This window comes from Carica papaya, chromosome 5, assembly GCF_054855325.1.
Source record: "Carica papaya isolate Zhongbai chromosome 5, ASM5485532v1, whole genome shotgun sequence".
In the NCBI taxonomy this organism is placed as follows: domain Eukaryota; kingdom Viridiplantae; phylum Streptophyta; class Magnoliopsida; order Brassicales; family Caricaceae; genus Carica; species Carica papaya.
Genome location: NC_142313.1, coordinates 31146982 through 31167167, shown reverse-complemented (window position 1 = coordinate 31167167; position 20186 = coordinate 31146982). Strand labels below are relative to the sequence as shown.

The 20186-nt window shown below is 46.5% G+C and overlaps 2 non-coding genes and 33 pseudogenes across 2 annotated transcripts; all 35 read left to right on the top strand.

Annotated features, from left to right (window-relative positions):
• Positions 1-142: 142 nt before the first annotated feature.
• On the top strand, positions 143-261 carry LOC148264150 (5S ribosomal RNA; annotated as a pseudogene).
• Positions 262-466: 205 nt separating this feature from the next.
• Positions 467-585, top strand: LOC148264149 (5S ribosomal RNA). The gene has a single exon (XR_015820948.1). It is a non-coding gene; the product is annotated as a 5S ribosomal RNA (ribosomal RNA).
• Positions 586-1145: 560 nt separating this feature from the next.
• Positions 1146-1264, top strand: LOC148264148 (5S ribosomal RNA; annotated as a pseudogene).
• A 553-nt stretch (positions 1265-1817) lies between these two features.
• Positions 1818-1936, top strand: LOC148264147 (5S ribosomal RNA; annotated as a pseudogene).
• A 203-nt stretch (positions 1937-2139) lies between these two features.
• LOC148264146 (5S ribosomal RNA) lies at positions 2140-2258 on the top strand (annotated as a pseudogene).
• Positions 2259-2821: 563 nt separating this feature from the next.
• Positions 2822-2940, top strand: LOC148264145 (5S ribosomal RNA; annotated as a pseudogene).
• A 205-nt stretch (positions 2941-3145) lies between these two features.
• Positions 3146-3264, top strand: LOC148264144 (5S ribosomal RNA; annotated as a pseudogene).
• A 562-nt stretch (positions 3265-3826) lies between these two features.
• On the top strand, positions 3827-3944 carry LOC148264143 (5S ribosomal RNA; annotated as a pseudogene).
• Positions 3945-4148: 204 nt separating this feature from the next.
• On the top strand, positions 4149-4267 carry LOC148264142 (5S ribosomal RNA; annotated as a pseudogene).
• Positions 4268-4476: 209 nt separating this feature from the next.
• LOC148264141 (5S ribosomal RNA) lies at positions 4477-4595 on the top strand (annotated as a pseudogene).
• Positions 4596-5483: 888 nt separating this feature from the next.
• Positions 5484-5601, top strand: LOC148264140 (5S ribosomal RNA; annotated as a pseudogene).
• Positions 5602-5807: 206 nt separating this feature from the next.
• Positions 5808-5926, top strand: LOC148264139 (5S ribosomal RNA; annotated as a pseudogene).
• A 209-nt stretch (positions 5927-6135) lies between these two features.
• Positions 6136-6254, top strand: LOC148264138 (5S ribosomal RNA). The gene has a single exon (XR_015820601.1). It is a non-coding gene; the product is annotated as a 5S ribosomal RNA (ribosomal RNA).
• A 559-nt stretch (positions 6255-6813) lies between these two features.
• On the top strand, positions 6814-6932 carry LOC148264137 (5S ribosomal RNA; annotated as a pseudogene).
• Positions 6933-7136: 204 nt separating this feature from the next.
• LOC148264136 (5S ribosomal RNA) lies at positions 7137-7255 on the top strand (annotated as a pseudogene).
• Positions 7256-7816: 561 nt separating this feature from the next.
• On the top strand, positions 7817-7935 carry LOC148264135 (5S ribosomal RNA; annotated as a pseudogene).
• A 205-nt stretch (positions 7936-8140) lies between these two features.
• Positions 8141-8259, top strand: LOC148264134 (5S ribosomal RNA; annotated as a pseudogene).
• An 888-nt stretch (positions 8260-9147) lies between these two features.
• LOC148264133 (5S ribosomal RNA) lies at positions 9148-9266 on the top strand (annotated as a pseudogene).
• Positions 9267-9471: 205 nt separating this feature from the next.
• On the top strand, positions 9472-9590 carry LOC148264132 (5S ribosomal RNA; annotated as a pseudogene).
• Positions 9591-10148: 558 nt separating this feature from the next.
• On the top strand, positions 10149-10267 carry LOC148264131 (5S ribosomal RNA; annotated as a pseudogene).
• Positions 10268-10831: 564 nt separating this feature from the next.
• On the top strand, positions 10832-10949 carry LOC148264130 (5S ribosomal RNA; annotated as a pseudogene).
• Positions 10950-11153: 204 nt separating this feature from the next.
• Positions 11154-11272, top strand: LOC148264129 (5S ribosomal RNA; annotated as a pseudogene).
• A 209-nt stretch (positions 11273-11481) lies between these two features.
• On the top strand, positions 11482-11598 carry LOC148264128 (5S ribosomal RNA; annotated as a pseudogene).
• Positions 11599-12161: 563 nt separating this feature from the next.
• Positions 12162-12280, top strand: LOC148264127 (5S ribosomal RNA; annotated as a pseudogene).
• A 532-nt stretch (positions 12281-12812) lies between these two features.
• Positions 12813-12931, top strand: LOC148264126 (5S ribosomal RNA; annotated as a pseudogene).
• A 546-nt stretch (positions 12932-13477) lies between these two features.
• On the top strand, positions 13478-13596 carry LOC148264125 (5S ribosomal RNA; annotated as a pseudogene).
• Positions 13597-14783: 1187 nt separating this feature from the next.
• LOC148264124 (5S ribosomal RNA) lies at positions 14784-14902 on the top strand (annotated as a pseudogene).
• A 204-nt stretch (positions 14903-15106) lies between these two features.
• Positions 15107-15225, top strand: LOC148264123 (5S ribosomal RNA; annotated as a pseudogene).
• A 207-nt stretch (positions 15226-15432) lies between these two features.
• On the top strand, positions 15433-15551 carry LOC148264122 (5S ribosomal RNA; annotated as a pseudogene).
• A 563-nt stretch (positions 15552-16114) lies between these two features.
• LOC148264121 (5S ribosomal RNA) lies at positions 16115-16233 on the top strand (annotated as a pseudogene).
• Positions 16234-16920: 687 nt separating this feature from the next.
• On the top strand, positions 16921-17039 carry LOC148264120 (5S ribosomal RNA; annotated as a pseudogene).
• A 563-nt stretch (positions 17040-17602) lies between these two features.
• Positions 17603-17721, top strand: LOC148264119 (5S ribosomal RNA; annotated as a pseudogene).
• Positions 17722-18281: 560 nt separating this feature from the next.
• Positions 18282-18400, top strand: LOC148264118 (5S ribosomal RNA; annotated as a pseudogene).
• Positions 18401-18959: 559 nt separating this feature from the next.
• On the top strand, positions 18960-19078 carry LOC148264117 (5S ribosomal RNA; annotated as a pseudogene).
• Positions 19079-19578: 500 nt separating this feature from the next.
• On the top strand, positions 19579-19697 carry LOC148264116 (5S ribosomal RNA; annotated as a pseudogene).
• Positions 19698-20186: the final 489 nt, after the last annotated feature.

Genomic DNA, 20186 nt, shown 5'->3' with positions numbered 1-20186 from the left:
GCAAGGGTGAGTCACGGTGCCGGGACATATTACTGGATATTAGAACGATAAAGAGAGATGCAGAGTGCACGCACAAGGAAACAAATGACGGGAGGGGGAAGAAAGGAGAAGGAGTTTATGTATTTGCAGCACGGAATTAAAGGGGTGCGATCATACCAGCACTAATGCGCCGGATCCCTTCAGAACTCCGCAGTTAAGTGTGCTTGGGCGAGAGTAGTACTCGGATGGGTGACCTCCTGGGAAGTCCTCGTGTCACACCAATTTTTTTTCAAACGGGTCGTTCGACGTTACACGCGACTGGAACTAGGGTCCGCTGGTTTATACGCAAATGTGAGTCAAGAAGCAGGGGCATTTTAATCGATATTAGAACGAGAATGAGAGGTGAAGTGTGAACGCACAAGGAAACAAATGACGGGAGGGGGAAGAAAGGAGAAGTAGTGTATGTATTTGCAGCGCGAAATTAAACAGGTGCAATCATACCAGTACTAAAGCTCCGGATCCCATCAGAACTCCGCAGTTAAGTGTGCATGGGCGAGGGTAGTACTCGGATGGGTGACCACTTGGGAAGCCCTCGTGTTGCACCTATTTTTTTTCGGATGGGTTGTTCGATGTTACGCGCGAATGGAATTGTAAACCGCTGGTTCTTTTGCAAAGGTGAGTCATGGTGCCGGGGAATATTACTTGATATTAGAACGAGAAAGAGAGATGTAGAATGCACGCAAAAGAAAATAAATGACGGGAGGGGGGATAGGAGGAGAAAGAATGTATGTATTTGCAGTGCAGAATGAAACATGAGGGATCATACCAGCACTAATGCAACGGATTCTATCAGAACTCCGCAGTTAAGGGTGCTTGGGCGAGAAAAGTACTCGGATGGGTGACCTCCTGCGAAGTCCTTATATTTCACCCATTTTCTTGGGAGGTCCTCGTGTTGCACCCATCTTTTTGCAGATGATTTTTTCGATGTTACGCGCGACTTGATTTATGGTCCGCAGGTTTATTCGCAAATGTGAGTCACGGCGCCGTGGCATTTTACTTGATATTAGAACGAGTACGGGAGGTGCAGTGCGCACGCACAACGAAACAAATTACGGGAGGAGGAAGAAAAGAGAAGGAGTGTATGTATTTGAAGCGCAAAATTAAACAAGTGGCATCATACCAGCACTAATGCACTGGATCCCATCAGAACTCTGCAGTTAAGTGTGCTTAGGCGAGAGTAGTACTAGGATGGGTGACCTCCTGCGAAGTCATTATATTTCACCAATTTTCTTAGGAAGTCCTCGTGTTGCACCCATTTTTTTGCAGATGATTTTTTCGACGATACGCGCGACTTGAATTATGGTCCTCAGGTTTATTCGCAAATGTGAGTCACGGCACCGTAGCATTTTACTTGATATTAGAACGAGAACGGGAGATGCAGTGCGCACGCACAAGGAAACAAATGACGGGAGGAGGAAGAAAGGGGAATGTGTTTATTAATTTGCAGCGGGAAATTAAATAGGTGCGATCATACCACCACTAATGCACCGGATCCTATCAGAACTCCGCAGTTAAGTGTGCTTGGGAGAGATTAGTACTCGGATGGGCGAGATTAGTACTCGTGTCGCACCAATTTTTTTTCAGACGGTTCGTTCGACGTTACGCGCGTCTGGAACTAGGGTCCGCTGGTTTATACGCAAATGTGAGTCAAGAAGAAGGGGCATTTTAATCGATATTAGAACGAGAATGAGAGGTGAAGTGTGAACGCACAAGGAAACAAATGACGGGAGGGGGAAGAAAGGAGAAGGAGTTTATGTATTTGCAGCGCAGAATTAAACGGGTGCGATCATACCAGCACTAATGCACTGGATCCCATCAGAACTCTGCAGTTAAGTGTGCTTAGGCGAGAGTAGTACTCGGATGGGTGAACTCATGGGAAGTCCTCGTGTCACACCAATTTTTTTTCAGACGGGTCGTTCGACGTTACGCGCCACTGGAACTATGGTCTGCTGGTTTATACGCAAATGTGAGTCAAGAATCAGGGGCATTTTAATCGATATTAGAACGAGAGGAGAGGTGCAGTGTAAACGCAAAAGGAAACAAATGATGGGAGGGCGGGAGGGAAGAAGGAGTGTATGTATTTTCAGCACGAAATTAAACAGGTGCGGTCACACCAGCACAAATGCACCGGATCCCATCAGAACTCCGCAGTTAAGTGTGCTTTGGTGAAAGTAGTACAATGATGGGTTACCTCCTGGGAAGTTCTCGTGTTGCACCCATTTTCTTTTTTTCAGATGTGCCGTTCGACGTTACGCGCGACTTTAATTATGGTCCGCAGATTTATTCGCAAATGTGAGTCACGGCGCCGTGGCAGTGTACTTGATATTTGAACGAGAACGAGAGGTGCAGTGCGCACGCACAAGGAAAAAAATCACGGGAGGGGGAAGAAAGGAGAAGGAGTTTATGTATTTGCCGCGCGAAATGAAACAGGTGCGATCATACCAGCACTAATGCAACGGATTCTATCAGAACTCCGTAGGTAAGGGTGCTTAGGCGAGAGTAGTACTAGCATGGGTTACCTCCTGGGAAGTCCTTATATTTCACCCATTTTCTTGTGAAGTCCTCGTGTTGCACCCATTTTTTTGCAGATGATTCTTTCGACGTTACGCGCGACTTGAATTATGGTCCTCAGGTTTATTCGCAAATGTGAGTCACGGCGCTGTAGCATTTTACTTGATATTAGAACGAGAACGGGAGGTGCAGTGCGCACGCACAAGGAAACAAATGACGGGAGGGGGAAGAAAGGGGAATGAGTTTATGTATTTGCAGAGCGAAATTAAACAGGTGCGATCATAGCAGCACTAATGCACCGGATCCCATCAGAACTCTGCAGTGAAGTGTGCTTGGACGAGATTAGTACTCGGATGGGTGACCTCCTGGGAAGTCCTCGTGTCGCACCAATTTTTTTTCAGACGGGTCGTTCGACGTTACGCGCGATTGGAACTAGGGTCCGCTGGTTTATACGCAAATGTGAGTCAAGAAGCAGGGGCATTTTAATCGATATTAGAACGAGAATGAGAGGTGAAGTGTGAACGCACAAGGAAACAAATGACAGGAGGGGGAAGAAAGGAGAAGGAGTGTACGTATTTGCAGTGCGAATGTAAACAGGTGCGATCATACCAGCACTAAAGCTCCGGATCCCATCAGAACTCCGCAGTTAAGTGTGCTTGGGCGAGCATAGTACTCGGATGGGTGACAACTTGGGAAGCCCTCGTGTTGCACCTATTTTTTTTTCGGATGGGTTGTTCGACGTTACGCGCAAATAGAATTATAAACTGCTGGTTCATTTGCAAAGATGAGTCACGGTGCCGGGGCATATTACTTGATATTAGAACGAGAAAGAGAAATGCACAGTGCACTCACAAGGAAACAAATGACGGGAGGGAGGATGGGAGGAGAAAGAGTGTATGTATTTGCAGTGCAGAATGAAACATGAGGGATCATACCAGCACTAATGCAACGGATTCTATCAGACCTCTGCAGTTAAGGGTGCTTGGGCGAGAAAAGTACTCGGATGGGTGACCTTTTGCGAAGTCCTTATATTTCACCCATTTTCTTGGGAGGTCCTCGTGTTGCACCCATCTTTTTGCAGATGATTCTTTCGACGTTACGCGCTACTTGATTTATGGTCCGCAGGTTTATTCGCAAATGTGATTCACGACGCCGTGGCATTTTACTTGATATTAGAACGAGTATGGGAGGTGCAGTTCGCACGCACAAGGAAACAAATGACGGGAGGAGGACGAAAAGAGAAGGAGTGTACGTATTTGAAGCGCAAAATTAAACAAGTGGCATCATACCAGCACTAATGCTCTGGATCCCATCAGAACTCTGCAGTTAAGTGTGCTTGGGCGAGAGTAGTACTCGGATGTGTGACCTCTTGGGAAGTCCTCGTATCGCAACAATTTTTGTTCAGATGGGTCGTTCGACGTTACGCGCGACTGGAACTATTGTCCGCTGGTTTATACGCAAATGTGAGTCAAGAATCAGGGGCATTTTAATCCATATTCGAACGAGAAGGAGAGGTGCAGTGTGAACGCACAAGGAAACAAATGATGAGAGGGGGGGAGGGAAGAAGGAATGTATGTATTTTCAGCACGAAATTAAACAGGTGCGGTCACACCAGCACTAATGCACCGGATCCCATCAGAACTCCGCAGTTAAGTGTGTTTTGGCGAAAGTAGTACAATGATGGGTTACCTCCTGGGAAGTTCTCGTGTTGCACCTAGTTTCTTTTTTTCAGATGTGCCGTTCGATGTTACGCGCGACTTTAATTATGGTCAGCAGATTTATTCGCAAATGTGAGTCACGGCGCCGTGGCATTTTACTTAATATTTGAACGAAAACGAGAGGTGCAGTGCGCACGCACAAGGGAACAAATGACGGGAGGGGGAAGAAATGAGAAGGAGTGTATGTATTTACAGCGCGAAATTAAACAGGTGCTATCATACCAGCACTACAGCCCCGGATCCCATCAGAACTCCGCAGTTAAGTGTGCTTGGGTGAGAGTAGTACTTGTATCGGTGACCACCTGGGAAGCCCTCGTGTTGCACCTATTTTTTTTCGGATGTGTTGTTCGACGTTACGCGCGATTGGAATTATAAACCGCTGGTTCATTTTCAAAGGTGAGTCACGGTGCCGGGGCATATTACTTGATATTAGAACGAGAAAGAGAGATGCAGAGTGCACGCACGAGGAAACAAATGACGGGAGGGGGGATGGGAGGAGAAAGAGTGTATGTATTTGCAGTGCAGAATGAAACATGAGGGATCATACCAGCACTAATGCAACGGATTCTATCAGAACTCCGCAGTTAAGGGTGCTTGGGCGAGAAAAGTACTCGGATGGGTGACCTCCTGCGAAGTCCTTATATTTCACCCATTTTCTTGGGAGGTCCTCGTGTTGCACCCATCTTTTTGCAGATGATTCTTTCGACGTTACGCGCGACTTGATTTATGGTCCGCAGGTTTATTCGCAAATGTGAGTCACGGCCCCGTGGCATTTTACTTGATATTAGAACGAGTACGGGAGGTGCAGTGCGCACGCACAAGGAAACAAATGACGGGAGGAGGAAGAAAAGAGAAGGAGTGTATGTATTTGAAGCGCAAAATTAAACAAGTGGCATCATACCAGCAATAATGCACTAGATCCCATCAGAACTCTGCAGTTAAGTGTGCTTTGGCGAAAGTAGTACAATGATGGGTTACCTCCTGGGAAGTTTTCGTGTTGCACCCATTTTCCTTTTTTCAGATGTGTCGTTCGACGTTACGCACGACTTTAATTATGGTCGGCAGATTTATTCGCAAATGTGAGTCACGGCGCCGTGGCATTTTACTTGATATTTGAACGAGAACGAGAGGTGCAGTGCGCACGCACAAGGAAACAAATGACGGGAGGGGGAAGAAAGGAGAAGGAGTTTATCTATTTGCAGCGCGAAATTAAACAGGTGCGATCATACCAGCACTAATGCACCGAATCCCATCAGAACTCCACAACTAAGTGTGCTTAGGCGAGAGTAGTACTCGGATTGGGGACTCCTGGGAAGTGCTCGTGTCGCACTAATTTTTTTTTTAGACGGGTCGTACGACGTTACGCGCGACTGGAACTAGGGTCCACTGGTTTATACGCAAATGTGAGTCAAGAAGTAGGGGCATTTTAATCAATATTAGAATGAGAAGGAGAGGTGCAGTGTGAACGCACAAGGAAACAATTGATGGGAGGGGGAGGGAAGGAGAAGGAGTGTATGTATTTGAAGCGCGAAATGAAACAGGTGCAGTCACACCAGCACAAATGCACCGGATCCCATCAGAACTCCGCAGTTAGGTGTGCTTTGGGGAAAGTAGTACAATGATGGGGTACCTCCTGGGAGGTTCTCGTGTTGCACCCATTTTCTTTTTTTCAGATGTGCCGTTCGACGTTACGCGTGACTTTAATTATGGTCCGCAGATTTATTCGCAAATGTGAGTCACGGCGTCGTGGCATTTTACCTGATATTTGAACGAGAACGAGAGGTGCAGTGCGCACGCACATGGAAACAAATGACGGGAGGGGGAAGAAAGGAGAAGGAGTTTATGTATTTGCAGCGCGAAATTAAACGGGTGCGATCATACCAGCACTAATGCACCGGATCCCATCAGAACTCCGCAGTTAAGTGTGCTTGGGCGAGAGTAGTACTCGGATGGGTGACCTCTTGGGAAGTCCTCGTGTCGCACCAATTTTTTTTCATACGGGTCGTTCGACATTATGCGCGACTGGAACTTGGGTCCGCTGGTTTATACAAAAATGTGAGTCAAGAAGCAGGGGCATTTTAATCGATATTAGAACGAGAAGGAGAGGTGCAGTGTGAACGCATAAGGAAACAATTGATGGGAGGGGGAGGGAAGGAGAAGGAGTGTATGTATTTTCAGCACGAAATGAAACAGGTGCGATCATACCAGCACTAATGCAATGGATTCTATCAGAACTCTGTAGGTAAGGGTGCTTGGGCGAGAGTAGTACTAGCATGGGTTACCTCCTGCGAAGTCCTTATATTTCACCCATTTTCTTGTGAAGTTCTCGTGTTACACCCATTTTTTTGCAGATGATTCTTTCGACGTTACGCGCGACTTGAATTATGGTCCTCAGGTCTATTCGCAAATGTGAGTCACGACACCGTAGTATTTTACTTGATATTAGAACGAGCACGGGAGGTGCAGTGCGCACACACAAGGAAACAAATGACGGGAGGGGGAAGAAAGTAGAAGGAGTTTATGTATTTGCAGCGCGAAATTAAACGGGTGCGATCATACCAGCACTAATGCACTGGATCCCATTAGAACTCCGCAGTTAAGTGTGCTTGGGCGAGAGTAGTACTCGGATGGGTGACCTATTGGGAAGTCCTTGTGTTGCACCAATTTTTTTTCAGACGGGTCGTTCGACGTTACGCGCGACTCGAACTATGGTCCGCTGGATTATACGCAAATGTGAGTCAAGAATAAGGGGTATTTTAATCGATATTAGAACGAGAAGGAGAGGTGCAGTGTGAACGCACAAGGAAACAAATGATGGGAGGGGGAGAGGGAAGAAGGAGTGTACGTATTTTCAGCACGAAATTAAACAGGTGCGGTCACACCAGAACAAATGCACCGGATCCCATCAGAACTCCGCAGTTAAGTGTACTTTGGCGAAAGTAGTACAATGATGCGTTACCTCCTGGGAAGTTCTCGTGTTGCACCCATTTTTTTTTTTCAGATGTGTCGTTCGACGTTACGCGCGACTTTAATTATGGTCCACAGATTTATTCGCAATTGTGAGTCACGGCGCCGTGGCATTTTACTAGATATTTGAACGAGAACGAGAGGTGCAGTGCGCACGCACAAGGAAACAAATGACGGAAGGGGGAAGAAAGGAGAAGGAGTGTATGTATTACAGCACGAAATGAAACAGGTGCGATCATACCAGCACTAATGCAACGGATTCTATTAGAACTCCGTAGGTAAGGGTGCTTGGGCGAGAGTAGCACTAGGATGGGTGACTTCCTGCGAAGTCCTTATATGTCACCCATTTTCTTAGGAAGTCCTCGTGTTGTACCTATTTTTTTGCAGATGATTCTTTCGACGATACGCGCGACTTGATTTATGGTCCGCAGGTTTATTCGCAAATGTGAGTCACGGCGCCGTGGCATTTTACTTGATATTAGAACGAGCATGGGAGGTGCAGTGCGCACGTACAAGGAAACAAATGACGGGAGGGGGAAGAAAGGAGAAGGAGTTTATGTATTTGCAGCGCGAAATTAAACAGGTGCGATCATACCAGCACTAATGTAACCGATCCCATCATAACTCCGCAGTTATGTGTGCTTGGGCGAGAGTAGTACTCGGATGGGTGACCACTTGGGAATTACTCGTGTTGCAGCCATTTTTTTGCAGATGATTCTTTAGACGTTACGCGCGACTTAAATTTTGGTCCTCAGGTTTATTCGCAAATGTGAGTCACGGCGTCGTAGCATTTTACTTGATATTAAAACGAGCACGGGAGGTGCAGTGTGCACGCACAAGGAAACAAATGATGGGAGGGGTAAGAAAGGAGAAGGAGTTTATGTATTTGCAGCGCGAAATTAAACGGATGCAATCATACCAGCACTAATGCAACGGATCCCATCATAACTCTGCAGTTAAGTGTGCTTGGGCGAGAGTAGTACTCGGATGGGTGACCTCCTGGGAAGTTCTCGTGTCGCACAAATTTTTTTTCAGACGGGTCGTTCGACGTTACGCGCAACTGGAACTATGGTCCACTTGTTTATACGCAAATGTGAGTCAAAAAGCAGGGGCATATTAATCGATATTAAAACGAGAAAAAGAGGTGCAGTGTGAACGCAGAAGGAAACAAATGATGGGAGGGGGGAGGGAAGGAGAAGGAGTGTTTGTATTTTCAGCACGAAATTAAACATTAGCAATCATACCAGCACCAATGCAACGGATTCTATCAGAACTCCGCAGGTTAAGGGTGCTTGGGCGAGAGTAGCACTAGGATGGGTGACCTCCTGGGAAGTCCTTTTGTTGCACTAATTTTTTTTTTCAAACGGGTCGTTCGACGTTACGCGCGACTGGAACTAGGGTCCACTGGTTTATACGTAAATGTGAGTCAAGAAGTAGGGGCATTTTAATAGATATTAGAACGAGAAAGAGAGATGCAGAGTGCACGCACAAGGAAACAAATGACGGGAGGGGGGATGGAGAGAGAAAAAGTGTATGCATTTGCAGCGCAGAATGAAACATGAGCAATCATACCAGCACCAATGCAACGGATTCTATCAGAACTCCGCAAGTTAAGGGTGCTTGGGCAAGAGTAGCACTAGGATGGGTGACCTCCTGCGAAGTCCTTATATTTCACCCATTTTCTTAGGAAGTCCTCGTGTTGCACCCATTTTTTGCAAATGATTCTTTCGACGATACGCGCGACTTGAATAATGGTCCTCAGGTTTATTCGGAAATGTGAGTCACGGCACCGTAACATTTTACTTGATATTAGAACGAGCACGGGAGGTGCAGTGCGCACGCACATGGAAATAAATGACGGGAGGGGGAAGAAATGGGAAGGAGTTTATGTATTTGCAGCGCGGAATTCACCGGGTGCGATCACACCACCACTAATGCACCGGATCCCATCAAAACTCCGCAGTTAAGTGTGCTTGGGCGAGAGTAGTACTCGGATGGGTGACCTCCTGGGAAGTCCTCGTGTCGCAACAATTTTTTTTCAGACGGGTCGTTCGACGTTACGCGCGACTGGAACTAGGGTCCGCTGATTTATACGCAAATGTGAGTCAAGAAGCAGGGGCATTTTAATCGATATTAGAACGAGAATGAGAGGTGCAGTGTGAACGCACAAGGAAACAATTGACGGGAGGGGGAAGAAAGGAGAAGGAGTGTATGTATTTGCAGCGCGAAATTAAACAGGTGCGATCATACCAGCACTAAAGCCCCGAATCCCATCAGAACTCCGCAGTGAAGGGTGCTTGGGCGAGAAAAGTACTCGGATGGGTGACCTCCTTCGAAGTCCTTATATTTCACCCATTTTTATGGGAGGTCCTCGTGTTGCACCCATCTTTTTGCATATGATTCTTTCGACGTTACGCGCGACATGATTTATAGTCCGCAGGTTTATTCGCAAATGTGAGTCACGGCACCGTGACATTTTACTTGATATTAGAACGAGTACGGGAGGTGCAGTGCGCACGCACAAGGAAACAAATGATGGGAGGAGGAAGAAAAGAGAAGGAGTTTATGTATTTGAAGCGCAAAATTAAACAAGTGGCATCATACCAGCACTAATGCACTGGATCCCATCAGAACTCTGCAGTTACGTGTGCTTGGTCGAGAGTAGTACTCGGATGGATGACCTCTTGGGAAGTCCTCGTATCGCAACAATTTTTTTTCAGATGGGTCGTTCGACGTTACGCGCCACTGGAACTATGGTCTGCTGGTTCATACGCAAATGTGAGTCAAGAATCCGGGGCATTTTAATCGATATTAGAACGTGAAGGAGAGGTGCAGTGTGAACGCACAAGGAAACAAATGATGGGAGGGGGGGAGGGAAGAAGGAGTGTATGTATTTTCAGCACGAAATTAAACAGGTGCGGTCACACCAGCACAAATGCACCGGATCCCATCAGAACTCCGCAGTTAAGTGTGCTTTGGCGAAAGTAGTACAATGATGGGTTACCTCCTGGGAAGTTCTCGTGTTGCACTCATTTTTTTTTTTCAGATGTGCCGTTCGACGTTACGCGCGACTTTAATTATGGTCCGCAGATTTATTCGCAAATGTGAGTCACGGCGCCGTGGCATTTTACTTGATATTTGAACGAGAACGAGAGGTGCAGTGCGCACGCACAAGGAAACAAATGACGGGAGGGGGGATGGAAGGAGAAAGAGTGTATGTATTTGCAGTGCAGAATGAAACATGAGGGATCATACCAGCACTAATGCAACGGATTCTATCAGAACTCCGCAGTTAAGGGTGCTTGGGCGAGAAAAGTACTCGAATGGGTGACCTCCTGCGAAGTCCTTATATTTCACCCATTTTCTTGGGAGGTCCTCGTGTTGCACCCATCTTTTTGTAGATGATTCTTTCGACGTTACGCGCGACTTGATTTATGGTCCGCATATTTATTCGCAAATGTGAGTCACGGCACCATGGCATTTTACTTGATATTAGAACGAGTACGGGAGGTGCAGTGCGCACGCACAAGGAAACAAATGACGGGATGAGGAAGAAACGAGAATGAGTGTATGTATTTGAAGCCCAAAATTAAACAAGTGGCATCATACCAGCACTACTATACTGGATCCCATCAGAACTCTGCAGTTAAGTGCGCTTGGACGAGAGTAGTACTCGGATGGGTGACCTCTTGGGAAGTCCTCGTATCGCAATAATTTTTTTTCAGATGGGTCGTTCGACGTTAGGCGCGACTTGAACTATGGTCCGCTGGTTTATACGCAAATATTAGTCAAGAATCAGGGGCATTTTAATCGATATTAGAACGAGAAGGAGAGGTGCAGTGTGAACGCACAAGGAAACAAATGATGGGAGGGAGGGAGGGAAGAAGGAGTGTATGTATTTTCAGCACGAAATTAAACAGGTGCGGTCACACCAGCACAAATGCACCGGATCCCATCAGAACTCCGCAGTTAAGTGTACTTTGGCGAAAGTAGTACAATGATGGGTTACCTCCTGGGAAGTTCTCGTGTTGCACCCATTTTCTTTTTTTCAGATGTGCCGTTCGACGTTACGCGCGACTTTAATTATGGACCGCAGATTTATTCGCAAATGTGAGTCACGGCGCCGTGGTATTTTACTTTATATTTGAACGAGAACGAGAGGTGCAGTGCGCACGCACATGGAAACAAATGACGGGAGGGGAAAGAAAGGAGAAGGAGTTTATGTATTTGCAGCGTGAAATTAAACAGGTGCGATCATACCAGCACTAATGCACCGGATCCCATCAGAACTCCGCAGTTAAGTGGCTTGGGCGAGAGTAGTACTCGGATGGGTGACCTCCTGGCAGTCCTTGTGTCGCACTAATTTTTTTTTTCAGACGGGTCGTTTGATGTTACGCGCGACTGGAACTAGGGTACCCTCGTTTATACGCAAATGTGAGTCAAGAAGCAGGGGCATTTTAATCGATATTAGAACGAGAAGGAGAGATGCAGAGTGCAAGCACAAGGAAACAAATGACGGGAGGGGGGATGGAGGGAGAAAAAGTGTATGTATTTGTAGCGCATAATAAAACATGAGCAATCATACCAGCACCAATGCAACGGATTCTATCAGAACTCCGCAAGTTAAGGGTGCTTGGGCGAGTGTAGCACTAGGATGGTTGACCTCCTGCGAAGTCCTTATATTTCACCCATTTTCTTAGGAAGTTCTCGTGTTGCACCCATTTTTTTGCAGATGATTCTTTCGACGATACGCGCGACTTGAATTATGGTCCTCAGGTTTATTCGCAAATGTGAGTCACGGCACCATAGCATTTCACTTGATATTAGAACGAGCACGGGAGGTGCAGTGCGCACGCACAAGGAAACAAATGACGGGAGGGTGAAGAAAGGAGAAGGAGTTTATGTTTTTGCAGCACAAAATTAAAAGGGTGCGATCATACCAGCACTAATGCACCGGATCCCATCAGAACTTCGCAGTTAAGTGCGCTTGGGCGAGAGTAGCACTCGGATGGGTGACCTCCTGGGAAGTCCTCGTGTCGCACAAATTTTTTTTCAGACGGGTCGTTCGACGTTAGGCGCGACTTGAACTATGGTCCGTTGGTTTATACGCAAATGTTAGTCAAGAATCATGGGCATTTTAATCGATATTAGAACGAGAAGGAGAGGTGCAGTGTGAACGCACAAGGAAACAAATGATGGGAGGGGGGGAGGGAAGAAGGAGTGTATGTATTTTCAGCACGAAATTAAACAGGTGCGGTCACACCAGCACAAATGCACCGGATCCCATCAGAACTACGCAGTTAAGTGTGCTTTGGCGAAAGTTGTACAATGATGGGTTAGCTCCTGGGAAGTTCTTGTGTTGCATCCATTTTCTTTTTTTCAGATGTGCCATTCGACGTTACGCGCGACTTTAATTATGGTCCGCAGATTTATTCGCAAATGTGAGTCACGGCGCCGTGGTATTTTACTTAATATTTGAACGAGAACGAGAGGTGCAATGCGCACGCACAAGGAAACAAATGACGGGAGGGGGAAGAAAGGAGAAGGAGTTTATGTATTTACAGCGCGAAATTAAACGGGTGCGGTCATACCAGCACTAATGCACCGGATCCCATCAGAACTTCGCAGTTAAGTGCGCTTGGGCGAGAGTAGTACTCGGATGGGTGACCTCCTGGGAAGTCCACGTGTCGCACCAATTTTTTTTCAGACGGGTCGTTCGACGTTACGCGCGACTGGAACTGGGGTCCGCTGGTTTATACACAAATGTGAGTCAAGAAACAGGGGCATTTTAATCGATATTAGAACGAGAAGGAGAGGTGCAGTGTGAACGCACAAGGAAACAATTGATGGGAGGGGGAGGGAAGGAGAAAGAGTGTATGTATTTTCAGCACAAAATGAAACAAGTGCGATCATACCAGCACTAATGCAGCGGATTCTATCAGAACTCCATAGGTAAGGGTGCTTGGGCGAGAGTAGTACTAGCATGGGTTACCACCTGCGAAGTCCTTATATTTCACTCATTTTCTTGTGAAGTTCTCGTGTTGCACCCATTTTTTTGCAGATGATTCTTTCGACATTACGCGCGACTTGAATTATGGTCCTCAGGTTTATTCGCAAATGTGAGTCACGGCACCGTAGTATTTTACTTGATATTAGGACGAGCACGGGAGGTGCAAGGAAACAAATGACGGGAGGGGGAAGAAAGGAGAAGGAGTTTATCTATTTGCAGGGCAAAATTAAACGGGTGCGATCATACCAGCACTATTGCCCTGGATCCCATTCGAACTCTGCAGTTAAGTGTGCTTGGGCGAGAGTAGTACTCGGATGGGTGACCTCTTGGGAAGTCCTTGTGTTGCACCAATTTTTTTTCAGACGGGTCGTTCGACATTACGCGCGACTGGAACTATGGTCCGCTGGTTTATACGCAAATGAGGGTCAAGAATCAGGGGTATTTTAATCGATATTAGAACGAGAATGAGAGGTACAATGTGAACGCACACGGAAACAAATGACGGGAGGGGGGAGGGAAGAAGGAGTGTATGTATTTTCAGCATGAAATTAAACAGGTGCGGTCATACCAGCACTAATGCATCAGATTCTATCAGAACTCCGAAGGTAAGGGTGCTTGGGCGAGAGTAGTACTAGCATGGGTTACCTCCTGCGAAGTCCTTATATTTCACCCATTTTCTTGTGAAGTCCTCGTGTTGCACCCATTTTTTTGCAGATGATTCTTTCGACGTTACGCGTGACTTGAATTATGGTTCTCAGGTTTATTCGCAAATGTGAGTCACGGTGCTGTAGCATTTTCTTGATATTTGAACGAGAACGGGAGGTGCAGTGCGCACGCACAAGGAAACAAATGACGGGAGGGGGAAGAAAGGGGAATGAGTTTATGTATTTGCAGCGCAAAATTAAAGAGGTGCGATCATACCAGCACTAATGCACCGGATCCCATCAGAACTCCGCAGTGAAGTGTGCTTGGGCGAGATTAGTATTCGGATGGGTTGTTTGACGTTACACGCGAATGGAATTATAAACCGCTGGTTTATTTGTGAAGGTGAGTCACGGAGCCGGGGCATATTACTTGATATTAGAACGAGAAAGAGAGATGCAGAGTGCACGCACAAGGAAACAAATGACGGGAGGGGGGATGGGAGGAGAAAGAGTGTATGTATTTGCAGTGCAGAATTAAACAGGTGCGATCATACCAGCACTAATGCAGCGGATTCTATCAGAACTCCGTAGGTAAGGGTGCTTGGGCGAGAGTAGTACTAGCATGGGCTACCTCCTGCGAAGTCCTTATATTTCACCCATTTTCTTTTAAAGTCCTCGTGTTGCACCCATTTTTTTGCAAATGATTCTTTCGACGTTACGCGCGACTTGAATTATGGTCCTCAGGTCTATTCGCAAATGTGAGTCACGGCACCGTAGTATTTTACTTGATATTAGAACGAGCACGGGAGGTGCAGTGCACACGCACAAGGAAACAAATGACGGGAGGGGGAAGAAAGGAGAAGGAGTTTATGTATTTGCAGCGCAAAATTAAACGGGTGCAATCATACCAGCACTAATGCACTGGATCCCATCATAACTTTTCAGTTAAGTGTGCTTGGGCGAGAGTAGTACTCGGATGGGTGACCTCTTGGGAAGTCCTCGTATTGCAAAAATTTTTTTTCAGATGGGTTGTTCGACGTTACGTGCGACTGGAACTATGGTCCGCTGGTTTATACGCAAATGTGAGTCAAGAATCAGGGGCATTTTAATCGATATTAGAACGAGAAAGAGAGGTGCAGTGTGAACGCACAAGGAAACAAATGATGGGAGGGGGGGAGGGAAGAAGGAGTGTATGTATTTTCATCCCGAAATTAAACAGGTGCGCTCACGCCAGCACAAATGCACCGGATCCCATCAGAACTCCGCAGTTAAGTGTGCTTTGACGAAAGTAGTACAATGATGGGTTACCTTCTAGGAAGTTCTCGTGTTGCACCCATTTTCTTTTTTTTCAGATGTGCCGTTCGACGTTACGCGCGACTTTAATTATGGTCCGCAGATTTATTCGCAAATGTGAGTCACGGCGCCGGGGAATTTTACTTGATATTTGAATAAAAACGAGAGGTGCAGTGCGCACGCACAAGGAAACAAATGACGAGAGGGGGAACAAAGGAGGAGTTTATGTTTTTGCAGCGCAATATTAAACAGGTGCGATCATACCAGCACTAATACACCGGATCCCATCAGAACTCCGCAGTTAATTGTGCTTGAGCGAGAGTAGTACTCAGATGGGTGACCTCCTGGGAAGTACTCGTGTCGCACTAATTTTTTTTCCCAGACGGGTCGTTCGATGTTACGTGCGACTGGAACTAGGGTCTACTGGTTTATACGCAAATGTGAGTCAAGAAGCAAGGGCATTTTAATCGATATTAGAACTAGAAGGAGAGATGCAGTGTGCACGCACAAGGAAACAAATGACGGGAGGGGGGATGGAGGGAGAAAAATTGTGTGTATTCGCACCGCATAATGAAACATGAGCAATCATACCAGCACCAATGCAACAGATTCTATCAGAACTCCGCAAGTTAAGGGTGCTTGGGCGAGAGTAGCACTAGGATGGGTGACCTCTTGAGAAGTCTTTATATTTCACCCATTTTCTTAGGAAGTTCTCGTGTTGCACCCTTTTTTTTGTAGATGATTCTTTCGACGATACGCGCGACTTGAATTATGGTCCTCAGGTTTATTCGCAAATGTGAGTCACGGAACCGTAGCATTTTGCTTTATATTAGAACGAGCACGGGAGGTGCAGTGCGCACGCACAAGGAAACAAATGACGGGAGGGGGAAGAAAGGAGAAGGAGTTTATGTATTTGCAGCGCAGAATTAAACGGGTGCGATCATACCAACACTATTGCCCTGGTTCCCGTCAGAACTCCGCAGTTAAGTGTGCTTGGGCGAGAGTAGTACTCGGATGGGTGACCACTTGGGAGGCCCTCGTGTTGCACCAATTTTTTTTCGGATGGGTTGTTCGACGTTACGCGCGAATGGAATTATAAACCGCTGGTTCATTTGCAAAGGTGAGTCATGGTGCCGGGGAATATTACTTGATATTTGAACGAGAAAGAGAGATGCAGAGTGCATGCACAAGGAAACAAATGACTGGAGGGGGGATGGGAGGAGAAAGAGTGTATGTATTTGCAGTGCAGAATGAAACATGAGGGATCATACCAGCACTAATGCAACGAATTCTATCAGAACTCCGCAGTTAAGGGTGCTTGGGCAAGAAAAGTACTCGGATGGGTGACCTCCTGCGAAGTCCTTATATTTCACCCATTTTCTTGGGAGCTTGTCGTGTTGCACCCATCTTTTTGCAGATGATTCTTTCGACGTTACGCGCGACTTGATTTATGGTCCGCAGTTAAGTGTGTATTGGCGAAAGTAGTACAATGATGGGTTACCTCCTGGGAAGTTCTCGTGTTGCACCCATTTTCTTTTTTTCAGATGTGCCGTTCGACCTTACGCGCGACTTTAATTATGGCCCGCAGATTTATTTGCAAATGTGAGTCACGGCGCCGTGGCATTTTACTTGATATTTGAGCGAGAACGAGAGGTGCAGTGCTCACGCACAAGGAAACAAATGACGGCAGGGGGAAGAAAGGGGAATGAGTTTATGTATTTGGAGCACAAAATTAAACGGGTGCGATCATACCAGCACTAATGCACCGGATCCCATCAGAACTCCGCAGTTTAGTGTGCTTGGGTGAGAGTAGTACTCGGATGGGTGACCTTTTGGGAAGTCCTCGTGTCGCACTAATTTTTTTTTCAGACGGGTCGTTCGACGTTACGCGCGACTGGAACTATGGTCCACTGGTTTATACGCAAATGTGAGTCAAGAAGCAGGGGCATTTTAATCGATATTAGAACGAGAAGGAGAGATGCAGAGTGCACGCACAAGGAAACAAATGACGGGAAGGGGGATGGAGGGAGGAAAAGTGTATGTATTTGCAGCGCAGAATGAAACATGAGCAATCGTACCAGCACCAATGCAACGGATTCTATCAGAACTCCGCAAGTTAAGGGTGCTTGGGCGAGAGTAGCACTAGGATGGGTGACCTCCTGCGAAGTCCTTATATTTCACCCATTTTCTTAGGAAGTCCTCGTGTTGCACGCATTTTTTTTGCAGATGATTCTTTCGACGATACGCACGACTTGAATTATGGTCCTCAGGTTTATTTGCAAATGTGAGTCACGGCACCGTAGCATTTTACTTTATATTAGAAGGAGCACGGGAGGTGCAGTGCGCACGCACAAGGAAACAAATGACAGGAGGGGGAAGAAAGGAGAAGGAGTTTATGTATTTGCAGTGCGAAATTAAACGGGTGTGATCATACCAGCACTAATGCACCGGATCCCGTCAGAACTCCGCAGTTAAGTGTGCTTTGGCGAGAGTAGTACTCGGATTGGTGACCTCTTGGAAAGTCCTCGTGTCGCACCAATTTTTTTTCAGACGGGTCGTTCGACGTTACGCGGGACTGGAACTAGGGTCCGCGGGATTATACGCAAATGTGAGTCAAGAAGCAGGGGCATTTTAATCGATATTAGAACGAGAAGGAGAGGTGCAGTGTGAACGCACAAGGAAACAATTGATGGGAGGGGGAGGGAAGGAGAAGGAGTGTATGTATTTTCAGCACAAAATGAAACAGGTACGATCATACCAACACTAATGCAACGGATTCTATCAGAACTCCGTAGGTAAGGGTGCTTGGGGGAGAGTAGTACTAGCATGGGTTACCCTCCTGCGAAGTCCTTATATTTCACCCATTTTCTTGTGAAGTCCTCGTGTTGCACCCATTTTTTTGCAGATGATTCTTTCGACGTTACGCGCGACTTGAATTATGGTCCTCATGTTTATTCGCAAATGTGAGTCACGGCGCTGTAGAATTTTACTTGATATTAGAACGAGAATGGGAGGTGCAGTGCGCACGCACAAGGAAACAAATGACGGGAGGGGGAAGAAAGGGAAATGAGTTTATGTATTTGCAGCGCAAAATTAAACAGGTGCGATCATACCAGCACTAATGCACCAGATCCCATCAGAACTCCGCAGTTAAGTGTGCTTTGGCGAGAGTAGTACTCGGATTGATGACCTCCTGGGAAGTCCTCGTGTCGCACTAATTTTTTTTCAGAAGGGTCGTTCGACGTTACGCGCGACTAGAACTAGGGTCTGCTGGTTTATACGCGAATGTGAGTCAAGAAGCAGGGACATTTTAATCGATATTAGAACGAGAAGGAGAGGTGCAGTGTGAACGCACAAGGAAACAATTGATGGGACGGGGACGGAAGGAGAAGGAGTGTTTGTATTTTCAGCACTAAATGAAACAGGTACGATCATACCAGCACTAATGCAACGGATTCTATTAGAACTCCGTAGGTAAAGGTGCTTGGGCGAGAGTAGTACTAGCATGGGTTACCTCCTGCGAAGTCCTTATATTTCACCCATTTTCTTGTGAAATCCTCGCGTTGCACCCATTTTTTTGCAGATGATTCTTTCGACGTTACGCGCGACTTGAATTATGGTCCTCAAGTTTATTCGCAAATGTGAGTCACGGCGCCGTGGCATTTTACTTGATATTAGAACGAGAACGGGAGGTGCAGTGCGCACGCACAAGAAAACAATTGACGGGAGGGGGAAGAAAGGGGAATGAGTTAATATATTTGTAGCGCAAAATTAAACAGGTGCGATCATACTAGCACTATTGCACCCGATCCCATCAGAACTCTGTAGTTAAGTGTGCTTGGGCGAGAGTAGTACTCGGATGGGTGACCTCCTGGGAAGTCCTCGTGTCGCACCAATTTTTTTTCAGACGAGTCGTTCGACGTTACGCACGACTAGAACTATGGTCCGCTGGTTTATACGCAAATGTGAGTCAAGAATCAGGGGCATTTTAATCGATATTAGAACGAGAAGGAGGTGTGCAGTGTGAACGCACAAGGAAACAAATGATGGGAGGGGGGGAGGGAAGAAAGAGTGTATGTATTTTCAGCACCAAATTAAACAGGTGCGGTCACACCAGCACAAATGCACCGGATCCCATCAGAACTCCGCAGTTAACTGTGCTTTGGCGAAAGTAGTACAATGATGGGAAGTTCTCGTGTTGCACCCTTTTTCTTTTTTTCAAATGTGCCGCCCGACGTTACACGCGACTTTAATTATGGTCCGCAGATTTATTCGCAAATGTGAGTCACGGCGCCGTGGAATTTTAATTGATATTTGAATAAGAACGAGAGGCGCAGTGCTGACACACAAGGAAACAAATGACGGGAGTTTATGTATTTGCAGCGCAATATTAAACAGGTGCGATCATACCAGCACTATTTCACTGGATCCCATCAGAACTCCGCAGTTAAGTGTGCTTGGGCGATAGTAGTACTCAGATGGGTGACCTCCTGGGAAATCCTCGTGTCGCACTAATTTTTTTTTTGAACGGGTCGTTCGACGTTACGCGCGACTGGAACTAGGGTCCACTGGTTTATACGCAAATGTAAGTCAAGAAGCAGGGGCATTTTAATCGATATTAGAACGAGAAGGAGAGATGCAGAGTGCACGCACAAGGAAACAAATGATGGGAGGGGGGATGGAGGGAGAAAAAGTGTATGTATTTGGAGCGCAGAATGAAACATGAGCAATCATACCAGCACCAATGCAACGGATTCTATCAGAACTCCGCAAGTTAAGGGTGTTTGGGCGAGAGTAGCACTAGGATGGGTGACCTCTTGCGAAGTCCTTATATTTCACCCATTTTCTTAGGAAGTCCTCGTGTTGCACCCATTTTTTTCAGATGATTCTTTCGACGATACGCGCGACTTGAATTATGGTCCTCAGGTTTATTCGCAAATGTGAGTCACGGCACCGTAGCATTTTAATTTATATTAGAACGAGCACGGGAGGTGCAGTGCGCAC